The sequence below is a fragment of the Nicotiana attenuata genome, unplaced genomic scaffold (genome assembly GCF_001879085.1).
Source record: "Nicotiana attenuata strain UT unplaced genomic scaffold, NIATTr2, whole genome shotgun sequence".
Lineage (NCBI taxonomy): Eukaryota > Viridiplantae > Streptophyta > Magnoliopsida > Solanales > Solanaceae > Nicotiana > Nicotiana attenuata.
Genome location: NW_017670729.1, coordinates 439,922 through 451,931, shown reverse-complemented (window position 1 = coordinate 451,931; position 12,010 = coordinate 439,922).

The following is a 12,010-nucleotide window of genomic DNA, read 5'->3' as shown; positions in this document are numbered from 1 at the left end:
ACCAAACCGCTCGAATCTAGTCACAAATTACTTGAATGTATTAACAAATGCTACTTGAATCAATTTGAAGGCATGAAAATGAATTTTCCAAAGTTTTGCTCAAAAATTCCCAAAATGCCCCCGGGCCCACGAGGTCAAACCCGAGGTTCGAACCAAAACCCGATTATCCATTCCCCCATGAACTCAGATATATAAGTTATTTTAAAATCGGACCTCAAATTGAGGTCCAAAACTCCCAATTTTAGGAACCCTAGTTCTACCCTAAATTCCCAAATTTCCCCATTAAAATATTTGTTTTGGAGTTGAAATTATGTTTGAAGATTTTAAGGAGTAAAGAAAATAGGTTAGAAATCACTTACCAATCGTTTTGAAGAAGAAGAATCGTTTGGAAAATCGCCTCTTATGTTTTGGGTTTTGAAAAAGTAAAAAATGACTGAAAATCCCGACCTTTTATACCTTTCTGAAGGCTCAGCGCGGACCGCGCAAAAGTGCATGCGCTGAGGAATGGAAGAAAAAGGGGCTCTTTGAACCTACCCAGCGCGGACCGCACGGATTTGGTGCGCGGCCGCGCTGGTGGAATGAACCTGAAGACCTCTCTGAATCTCCCAGAGCGGACCGCGCTGATATGGCACACGGCCGCGCTGGTCGACCTGGGACCACTGGCCCTCTGAACCTAGCCACGCGGACCGCATAAAAATGCACCGCGGCCGCACGGCTTCCAGCGCTGACCGCGCGGATTTGACCGCGGGCACGCTGGGGGACTGCAACTCCTGAACCTGCAATCCTTCAGATGTTTCTAATTCTAAGACCTCCCGGGTCCTACTCAAAACTCACCCGAGCCCTCGGGGCTCCAAACTGATCATACATATACACTCAAAAACATACTACGGACTCATTCGTGCGATTGTATCGCCCAACCACATCATAATTCATCAAATTAGGCCTCAAGACCCATGATTTCCTTCCAATTTCCATGAAACATCACATTTACAGTTTCTAGCTCAAAACACGTCAAATGACGTCCAAATTAAACCAAACTTTACAGCAATTGCTTAGACCATATATAAGACATGTACCGGGCGTCGGAACCAAAATACGAGCCCGATACCGCAGTCTTTTATTCAAATTTCACTTTCCAATTCTTTAATTATTTTCAGAAAATAATTTCACATAAAAATTTATTTCTCGGACTTGGGACCTAGGAATTTGATTCCGGGCACACACCCAAGTCCCATAATTTCCTACGGACCCTCCGGGACTGTCGAATCACGAGTCCGAATCCGTTTGTCCAAAACGTTGACCGGAGTCAAACTTAATCAATTAAAACATCAAAATTTATTATCTTTCTCACAAATTCACATGTAAACTTTCCGGCTACGCGCCCGGACTGCGCACACAAATCGAGGCAACCCCCAAGTGAGGTTTTCACGGCCTCAGAAGTACTGAGTGAGTAGAAATACAGGTGATGACCCTTTGGGTCGTCACAGATATGGGTTTTATATCAATAAACATTCACTTTATTGTGGTATTCTTTTATTTGTGTAGTACAAACTGGAGAATAAAGTGTGTTACTTTTTACATACATATTACCCCGTTACAAGTTGTAGCAATAAAAGATATTAAACCTTTTTCTTTATTTATAGTCTCAATACAATCAACCGCTTTCGCGTATACTTTGGAAACTGAATAAGTTTCTTTAAGACTTACTACAACTTAATACCTTATTGGTAATCAATTGTGTTTCTCCAAAAATAGCAATAATTGGCTCGTTCTGAGCTCTCGATTAATTTGGTACTACCACATATTCATCAACATCCATGTGAATATCTCTTTTAAAGAGAAAGTTATACCATTATGGTTATGATCAAAATTATATGAAAGATCTGTTTCTTGCATTAATGTTGTCTTTTAATAATCACAATGCCAAAATATTTTGGCGTACAATAAGTACGTTACCAATGACCATTTATGCCATAATAATGACATTATTTCCTTATATCATCTCAAACTTCCTCCTAGAGCTGAGTGTGGTATATTCACTACCATTAGCACGTTTATATTCTTCCAAAAATGAATATGTATTAATAAATCACATGTTGTCACATTCACATCATGAATGGAACATAATCATTTATATGTGCTTTACAAAATCTCATGTCAAATCGTTGACAAACATTACTCTCACAGAGTGAAGGATTATTTTGAGAATCCTTATTATTCTCATTATCACAATGATGACGATTATAATTTCGTCTATTACCATGTCCACATCCAGTGATACCTTCATGGTAATAACTTTATCTTCTTTAAGACTTATCACATATTGCTACCAAATCCTCTTAAGGGAATGAGAATGCAGCAAATTTATAGGAAGGCTTTCCACTTCTTGTACTCACGATCATACATGACTTTGATCATGGCAAGACATAAAAAATTTACCACTTCGGGTGGTTATAATTTCTTACAAACTCCATTAGAGTTGTAATCAAAATTTATTTTCTTTGCTTGTATTTAAAATTAAATTATAGAATAAAAGAGAAAAATACGGTAAAATACTTACCTTAAATCCAGAATTAATCATGAAGGAAATTCATAGAACAATTGACAATCATTATGATCAATCCCAAAGCTTCTACTTAATTGGTTAGAGTCTTGTGCTGATAACATGTTATGAAAATAATAAAAGAACAAGAACAATATTGCAGAGTAAGAGGGAGAGAGAATTCTTATTGAATTTGGGATGAATTACAATGGAATAGAACCCTCTATTTATAGGGAGAGAGTGACTTAGCCACCAAGTAATAAACCCTAGAATCTCTCTAAATATAGACATTCACCATAAATAATATTTTATGAATTAAATTGATTTGTTACGCTTCACTATAAAAAATTTAGAGGTCATTCAACTGAGTTATCTCAGCAAGATGGTATATATTAGGGGTGGCAAATGGGCGGGTTGTGCTGAATTTGGGCGGATCAAGATGGGTTAGGACAATAAATGGGTCATTGCCCAACCCAGCCCAAAGTGTACCTGGGCTAAGATGGGCTAGGTCAAGATGGGCTAAACAATGGGTCATAACCCAACCCGTCCAACTTGACCCATGTTTTAGAACCATGCTCATCTTGCATAAAAAGCCTTTTACCTTAAAATATGTAAGTTAAAAAATATTTTGCGGGTGGGGGTGGGAGTGGGGGAGGGCGGTTAGGGTGGGTGGATGGTGCGAAGAAACGAATAAACAGAAAACAGAAAATTAAAAATACAAAAAAAAGGTAAAAAAGAAATTTTTTTGAGGGGGTTTGCGCGCGGGTGTGGGTGGGTGGGGTGGGGGGGAGGGGGTGGGTGGGGGTGCAGAAAAACAAAAATACAGAAAATTAAAAATACAAAAAAAAAATTTGAGGGGGTTTGCGCCGCCGGGTTAGGGTGGTGCAGAAAAACAAAAAAGAAATTAAAAATTAAAAATACAAAAAAGAAAAAAAAAAGTAAAAATTTTTTTTGAGGGAGTTTGTGTGTGTGTGTGGGGGGGGGGGGGTAGGGTGGGTGGGTAGTGCAGAAAAATTAAAAAATAAAAAATTAAAAATACAAAAAAATGTAAAAATGTTTTTTAGGGGGTTTGGCGGGGGGGGGGGGGTAGGTTGGGGTGGTGCAAAAAATATAAAAGAACAGAAAATTGAAAATACAAATAAAAAAGTAAAATTGGGGCAACTAAGTAAATTTTTAGATAAGTTGGGTTGAGATCCCTTTGTTTTGGGTGAGTTTCGTGGATTAGTAGTTGGGCTACTTAATGGGTCAGAATGAGCTATAAAAAATAATGGGTTAACTTGGGCTCAGCCCAAAATGACCCATGAGCTAATATGTATCTAGCCCAACCCATTAATCTCTGAGCGAGTTGGGCGGGTTGATTGAGTTTGGGCTCAAATTGCCACCCTTAGTATATATATATATTAAATAGATTTATCAAATTCTCTTCTTTGATTTTAAAACATTGGGTCTAACTAAGAAGTTTATTTCATTTTCAAAACTGAAAGATGTCTTTGAGACTATGCCACCATTTGCTTGGAAAGTTGGATTTTCAATTTCTTTTGCCCTTTGCCCTTATTTGAAAAGGTCAAGAAAGATTTGAATCTGATACACAAAATAAAATAACAATTTCAACCCTTGTTTTGAATTGGTTTTATTCTTTTCTTTGAATTTTACATTGAATGTTATATTGTCGTCCTTTTCTTTCTTTGTTTTTTATTTTCAGCGTCCTTGTTGTTAAATATCCTTGAAAATTTGAGGAATTAGTATATATTTCTTCTTGAACGATTTTTGTTGCTGAGTTGAGGAATGAATCATTGAGATCCAACTTTATATTCTGTTTACACTCAAAATCGTATTACAATTCAATTTATACGTGGTTTTAAGGATACGCGGATTAATTTGACACAAAATTATAAATTGGATTAGATTGAACAAGTAAAGATAAAATGAATTCAAACCACACGAATAAGACAGTTTCAGCCTTAGTGAAATTGTTCACCCTCGATCCGTGCTTGCTATAGTTAACACTGATGAACAAGTGAAAAAAACTAAATAATAGAAATGATAATATATTGCCTTGGAATGCGTGTTACAACGTGTGTTAAGAAATATCATACTCCCTTTACATAGTAGGAGAGACATACTTTTAGGTACATGTCTATAAAAGGTAAAAAAAAATCTTCTGATTAACTGATTGTCGGCTCCTTATCGATACGTGCCGAGATCCCCGTCGTGATATCCGACCGGTCACGGATATTTTGGCCTTCATTTGGCTATGCTTGACTGTCCAATAATGTTCTTCGAGGTCGTTTGGGGTCAAACCAATCCGAAATTCTGACCCCGATACTCTCGGGGCAGGCGTCATGCCCCCGGATTCCGTCTTGATGAGACTTTCCCCTCGATGTCGGCCCCTTGTCATCATGTCTCGAGCCTGGCTTATCTTGTTGGAGGTCAGGGTACACCTTGAGCTCGATTTTACCCGTATACCGATAGTCCTCTCGTTTCTCGGAGAATAAATTGACGAGAAACGACATGGGCTCCCCGATTCCTTCTTCGATACGTCGTATCAGAAACCATAAAAATGCGAAACATCTCGTCAGTCACGTCATAATGGCATTAAATGCATGTCAGCCGCCGGTCGGCTATTCCTGAATGTGAAACGTCACCAAGTTCCTATAAATACTACCTTCTTTGTTCATTTTCACTTTACATCAAACCTTTTACCTTCGTACCTTCGAGATTTCCACACTCTTCTAGTCGTTTTTACCTCCGTTACTTAAGGTTCTTTGCAAAAGTTTTCACCCATCTTCTTCCCAAGCCAACAAGTCTAATTCTTCAACTTCTTTTTCTTCTTCGTCTTTTCCAGACTTTCCTCTATTTTTACTTTCTACATGAATGACAAAGAATTCCAAAACCGTTCCCCAGAAAGAAACTCCTTCTACTTCGCGGCCGGCCACTATGGTCGAGGCGACCGCTCCGGGCATAGCAGTTGATGAACCAGTAGCTGAACCTCCTTTGAAAATGTTCATCCCCGGGGGATGCTCGGTAAATAACGATTTCAAAGTTGAAAAACCTTCTTCCGTACAGGGTCAGTGCGAAGAGATCTCGAGATACAACTGTTGGATTACCGAAGAGGTCCTCCCTAGTGCTCGAAAAGATTGCAACTGGGCCGAGAAAAACATAGTGGTACCCGACCCCGATTAGTCCATTACCAGCATGTCGAGGGATATCTAAGTGTTTACACTTATCCTGTTACGTTGGGACCGGTGGACCCAGTCATTATAGATTTCCGCAAGAGGTACGAGGTATGCCTCGGTCAGATTCACCCTTCCTCGTGGAGAATTGTAATCCTTCTTTGATTTTTTGTGAAGAAAATTGATTCATGCTGGTTCGCTATGGATCACCTGCTACATTCGTATAGTCCCCGATTATTCCGAGGGGGACTGATAAAGCTTGTGCGCCGAGCCAGAAAAGCCTTGTTCTCTAGTATCAATGAGGACCGGATCGAGGCTGGCAAGGCCGTTTTGTCCGAGTGAGGACTTCGGGCCTGATTTCTGTGGAATGCATGCCATTCCCCGAGAAGTGGAATACTAGACTTAAGTGGAATTTTCCTTCGAATGTTGATTTCATGTTTACTTCTCTTTTTCTTATTGGTATTTGTGATGGTGCAGTCGTTGCTCGGGTTGCATATATTGTCCCTCAACTTAAGGAGTGTAACGAGGATATCGTTTCACAGATGCCCTACTCTGAATGCTCGTGGCGCGAACTCTCGAAGGGTCGTTGGGAGGCCCATTCCCATGGTAAGATCACTTTCCCAATCAGGTTGTGTTATGACTCTCCTTTTATTATCAAGTTCTTATTCCCTTTACTTTCTTTCTCAGGTTTGCCTAAGGACGTCGAGCTTAGGCATCCACTTGGTGGCGAGGACTTTCCCGTTGAGTCTCCTACTCCGGGGCAGGCCGGGGAGAAGAAGTGGAGGAAGTTTCTAAGTTCCCCTAGCTCGGAGAAAAAGAAACCAAGAAGAAGGCTGGTGTGTAAGCCGAAGGAAAGCACCAGTGCCCAAGCACCAACTTCGGACTTGCTCTATCGGCTTAGGTACGAGTCGAGGGGGAAGAGCTCTTTGTGGCCCGTGAGCCGCCTGTGCCCGAAGAACCGGTGACAGCCAAGGTGGAAACAATGGAGGTCAATCCCTCTCAAGTTTAGGAGGCGGGTGCAGCAGTGAGGGCCGAGAACCCTTGGTGCTTCATCATGAGACCTTCTTCCAGTATCAAGACGAGCTGAGCCAACTCATGGCCGAAGTCAAAGAGCTCACTGAGAAGGGAGACATGTACAAACTTCTTAGTGAGCAACGTGAAGGAGAGGCTAATGGCTTTCGAGCTGAGTTGGACACGGCTCAGAAAGAACATGCCGACCTCGTGGAACAGGTAAAAGTCTTTGAAGTTAGTCACGATGAGCTAGACACAGTGACTAACAGTCAGAACCCACAAGTCCAGCAGAAGATTGATCGGATCAACCAGCTCCGGGCCGATATGGATGTAATCAAGGTCGAGGCTGAAGAGTGGAAAGGATATATGGACCGCCTAGCCTCGGAAAAGGAAAATTCCCGTGCGCAATTAGCCTCGGCGGAGGCTCAACTTCAAGTGATGAAGGAGAAGACTGAGGCATGTTCCCAGAATATTGATGAGCTCAAGTCTCAACTGAGCTCGGTTTTCGACGAACGGGAGGCCCTTGCCAAGGATCTCAAAATGACCAAGTCGGTGGCTAAACTAACCAAGCCCAATGCCGACAAGATGGTGGCCCGGTATAGAGCTGATGACGTGGCAGCCCGGGACCTCTTGAAAGACATTACCAAGTATGAGAAGCGACAGTCCCAAAGGGAGGCCCTTGAGGAAGTTCATACTCGGGATTTTAATTTACCGGTCGAGATTGAAAGTGCTAAAAGGCTCGGGGCCGAGAATAAAACGTTGGTGTACCCTGAGGATGAAGAAGACTCCGAGGGCTCCGGCCGATCCGGGGAGGAGAAGACCCCGATGGTCCCGGTGATTAGGCAGCCTCCAGCGAGGACCAGGCTGCTTAAATGCTTTTGTAGATTTTTTGCTTTTTGCTTTCTGTATTATTTTTTTTGTCAAGGTCATTTGGCTTTTGTAAAAATCTTTGTCGAGGCCGTTTGGCCTTTATAAAAATCTTTTCATATATATAAGGCTTTTCCCCTTTAACGAATTTCAAGCTTTGCTTTGTCTTTACGATTACAAAGATATTGAAATCCTTAGCACATAATAATTAGGTCTTGTTGGGTGGTTCGAACATTCCTCATTTCTGATATTATTTTGCTTAAGACTCGTAGGAGGCTCGGTATGACCGGGAGCTTTCCCCAAAGTATTTAGAATATTTTAGATTACAATTTGCCGAGGTAGCCTTTTGAACCGGTTTAGAAATTTTGAAGGCCTTATGTTTTGATTACGTCTCGGACGTCTCCGAGCTGTTCTAGGATGGTCATAGGCCCTTTTAGGTTAGGTGTTGCCCAATGGGCTTGTTACCCCGAGTCATCCGGGCTTAGCCAAGACAATTGTTCCCGAATGGGAAAGGCCGTGGCCGTTAATGTTTGGGCACTGCCTAATAGGCTTTGTGCCCCCGGGATTTGCCATCCCGGGCCATCCGAATCTGCCTTGGACGACAGTCCCCGAGTGAGGTGGCCCTTGGGCTCGATGCCTTTAGCGGACCAAATGTAAGAAAGAGAATTTTTTAAAAGGGGTAGAATATTTATCTACATGGTAGAAACTTCTTTTCATTTTTGTGCGTAATAAACAAAGTTACACATGTGCACAAGCTTTGTGTCACGGCTCGGGCGGTCTATTTGGGCACGATTCATTTGACTGTTTCAACCTTACAATAAATCCTATTGATCGAGCCTAGACTATTTGAACACAAAGTTTCTTTCCATGCTAAAACCATTATCTGAAGGTCACTCCCCCCAGTGTTCGAACATAGATAGCCTCGGATACTCTTAATGTGATCTTTGACATCATTTCATAACTGATCTTCGATTCTAAGTTAGCACGTTCCACTGTTGCCTCATTAAAAATCTTGACGAAAAACCCACTCGAAACAAAACCGGTTCAAGGAAAGGAGAGTGCAATGCGTGCTTTCATGCCTAAAAGTTGCATCGTTCCTTGAATATCACCTGCAAATGTTAGTCTAATCATGTAATTAAAATAAAAGGAATGGGGTCGTACCTTAGCAGTAGTATCGTTTCAAGCGAGTTACGTTCCAGTTGTGCGATAGTCGCTCCCCGTTCTTTGTTCCGAGATTGTACGATCCTTTTCCGGTGATCTCGATAATTTGATATGGACCTTCCCAGTTCGGCCCCAGCTTCCCCTCGTTTGGGTTCTGGGTACTTAGTGTGACCTTCCTTAACACCAAGTTCCAGACATTGAAATGTCGAAGGTTGGCTCTTCGATTGTAATTCCTTTCGATTCGTTGTTTTTGGGCGGCCAACCGGATGAGGGCATCCTTGAGCCTTTCGTCTAATAGTTCCCGGCTCGTATTCATGACTTCATCGTTTGTTTCTCTAGTCATATATCTGAACCTGAGATCCGATTCTCATACTTCGACTGATATTAGAGCCTCGGCTCTATAGACTAACAAGGATGGGGTGGACCCGGTACTCAACTTCGAGACCGTCCGGTATGCCCAAAGTACTTCGGGAAAGATTTCCTTCCATTTTCCTTTAGCGTTGGTCAACCTTTTCTTGAGATTCTGGAGTATGGTCTTGTTCGTGGACTCCGCTTGCCCATTCCCACTAGGGTGGTAGGGTGCTGATAAGATCCTTTTGATCTTCAAAAAACTTGCTTACTTTGATGCTGATGAACTGCTTCCCATTGTCGCACACGATTTTGGCCGGCATTCCGAACTGGCATATTATGTGGTCTCAGATGAAATCATTGACTTCCTTTTCCCTAACTTTCTCAAACGCCTGGGCTTCCACCCATTTAGAAAAATAGTCAGTCATAAACAATATAAATTGAGCCTTACCGGGTGCCTGTGGAAGGGGGCCGACGATGTTCATTCCCCATTTCATGAACGGCCAGGGTGACAACATCGAATGCAACAGCTCCCTGGGCTGGTGAATCATTGGAGCATGCCTTTGACATCCGTCACATTTCGTACGAACTCCTTTGCGTCATTTTTCATGTCTATCCAGTAGTAGCTGACTCTTATTATTTTCCTAAATAGTGATTTGGCGCCCGAGTGATTTCTGCAGGTGCCTTCGTGGGCTTCCCTTAAAACATACTTGGCATCTCCTGGTCCTAGACATATCGTGAGTGGGCCATCGAAAATTCTGCAGAACAGGGTACCATCTTCTGACAAGCTGAACCGGGCCGCCTTTGTACGCAGAGCCCTCGACTCTTTAGGATTCGAGGGCAGCTTTTCGATCTTCAAATACTCTACATAATTGTTTCTCTAGTCCCAAATTAGGTTTGTTAAGTTTATATCGGCGTGACCTTCTTCCACCACCGATCTCATGAGCTGTACTACCTCTCCCGAGTTGATCTCATCGTCGTTGACTGACGATCCCAAGTTAGCGAGAGCATCAGCCTCGCTTGTTTGATCCCGAGGCACATATTGTAGGGTCCACTCCTTGAACCGATGTAAAGTTACGTTTAATTTATCCAGGTATCTCAACATTCGTTCCTTCCTGACTTTAACCCATTAACTTGATTCACCACAAGAAGGGAGTCACACTTAGCTTCGATCACCTCTACCCCCAAGATTTTGCCTAATTCGAGACCTGCGATCATGACCTCATACTCGGCCTCGTTGTTAGTCAAATTTGTAGTCCTAATAGATTGTCTAACTACATTTCCTAATGGTGACTTGCATACGATGTCATGTCCGGACCCCTTTGCATTCGAGACATCATTCGCAAAGAGGGTCCAGATTCCCGAGGAAGTCTCGAGTTCAACAACAATTTTCTTTCGACCTCGGGCATTATGGCCGACGTAAAGTCAGCCACGAAATCTGCCAAAATTTGAGATTTGATGGCGTTCCGGGGTCGATATTCTATATTGTACCCGCTGATTTCCACGGCACATTTGGCCAATCGTCCCGAGAGTTCGGGTTTGTGCATTATGTTCCTCAATGGGTAAGTAGTTACAACACATATAAGGTGGCATTGAAACTATGATTTTAGCTTCCTAGAGGCTCTTAGCAAATCGAGCGCTTTTTCTAGGTGAAGATACCTAGTTTTGACCTCGCCTAGAGTTCTGCTAACATAATAGATAGGGAATTGCGTACCTTCTTCTTCCTGGACCAGGACTTCGCGTACTGCCACCTCGAATACTGCCAAGTATAAGTACAGTTGTACGTCTACCTTCGGAGTGGTGAAGCAAAGGTGGGCTTGAGAGGTACCGTTTGAGTTCCTCCAAGTCTTGTTGGCATTCTGGAGTCCACGAGAAGTTATTCTTCTTCAACAATGAGAAGAACCGATGGTTCTTGTTGGAGGATCTTGAGATGGATCGACCCAAGACGGCTATGCGACCGGTTAACCTTTGAATGGCTTTGACGTTGTCCATAATAGTGATGTCTTCAATGGCCTTGATCTTATCGGGGTTAATCTCGATCCCCCGGTTGGATACCATGAATCCAAGAAATTTCCCTGACCCGACTACGAACCCACATTTCTCCAGATTCAGCTTCATATTGTACTGCTTCAATATTGTGCTGCTATTAAAGATCTTTCGTTTTTGAGCCGAGGGTCTCCCAGAAACAACCTCTCTACCCTCATGGGTAGGGGTAAGGTCTGCGTACACTCTACCCTCCCCAGACCCCACTCGTGGGATTATTACTGGGTTGTTGTACTGCTTCAATATGTTGAAGGTTTCCTGGAAATGTTTTAAATGGTCCCCTGCTCGCAAGGACTTAACTAATATGTTATCAATGTAAACCTCTATTTATTTCCTATTTATTCTTCGAACATGCGATTTACTAAGCGTTGGTAAGTGGCGCCGGTATTTTTTAGTCCGAAGGGCATTACGTTATAGAAGTAGGTACCATACTTAGTGATGAAGGATGTTTTTTCCTGGTCGCCCAAGTCCATCCGAATTTAGTTGTACCCGGAATAGGCATCGAGAAAACTGAGAATCTCGTGGCAGGCCCTTGCATCGATCATGCGATTGATATTGGGGAAAAGGAAAGAGTCCTTAGGGCATGCCTTATTCAAATCTTTATAGTCTACACACATTCTTAATTTATTCCCTTTTTTAGGGACTAACACTATGTTAGCTAACCAATCAGGGTATTTAATCTCCCGAATCGACCCTATTTTAAGGAGTTTAGATACCTCGTCTTTGATGAATGCATGTTTGACTTCGGACTGAGGTCTCCTTTTCTGTTTGATTGGATGAAACTTCGAGTCTAGGCTCAGCTTGCGAGTGGTTATTTCCTGAGGGATCCCTATCATATCAAGGTGGGACCAAGCGAAACAATCCA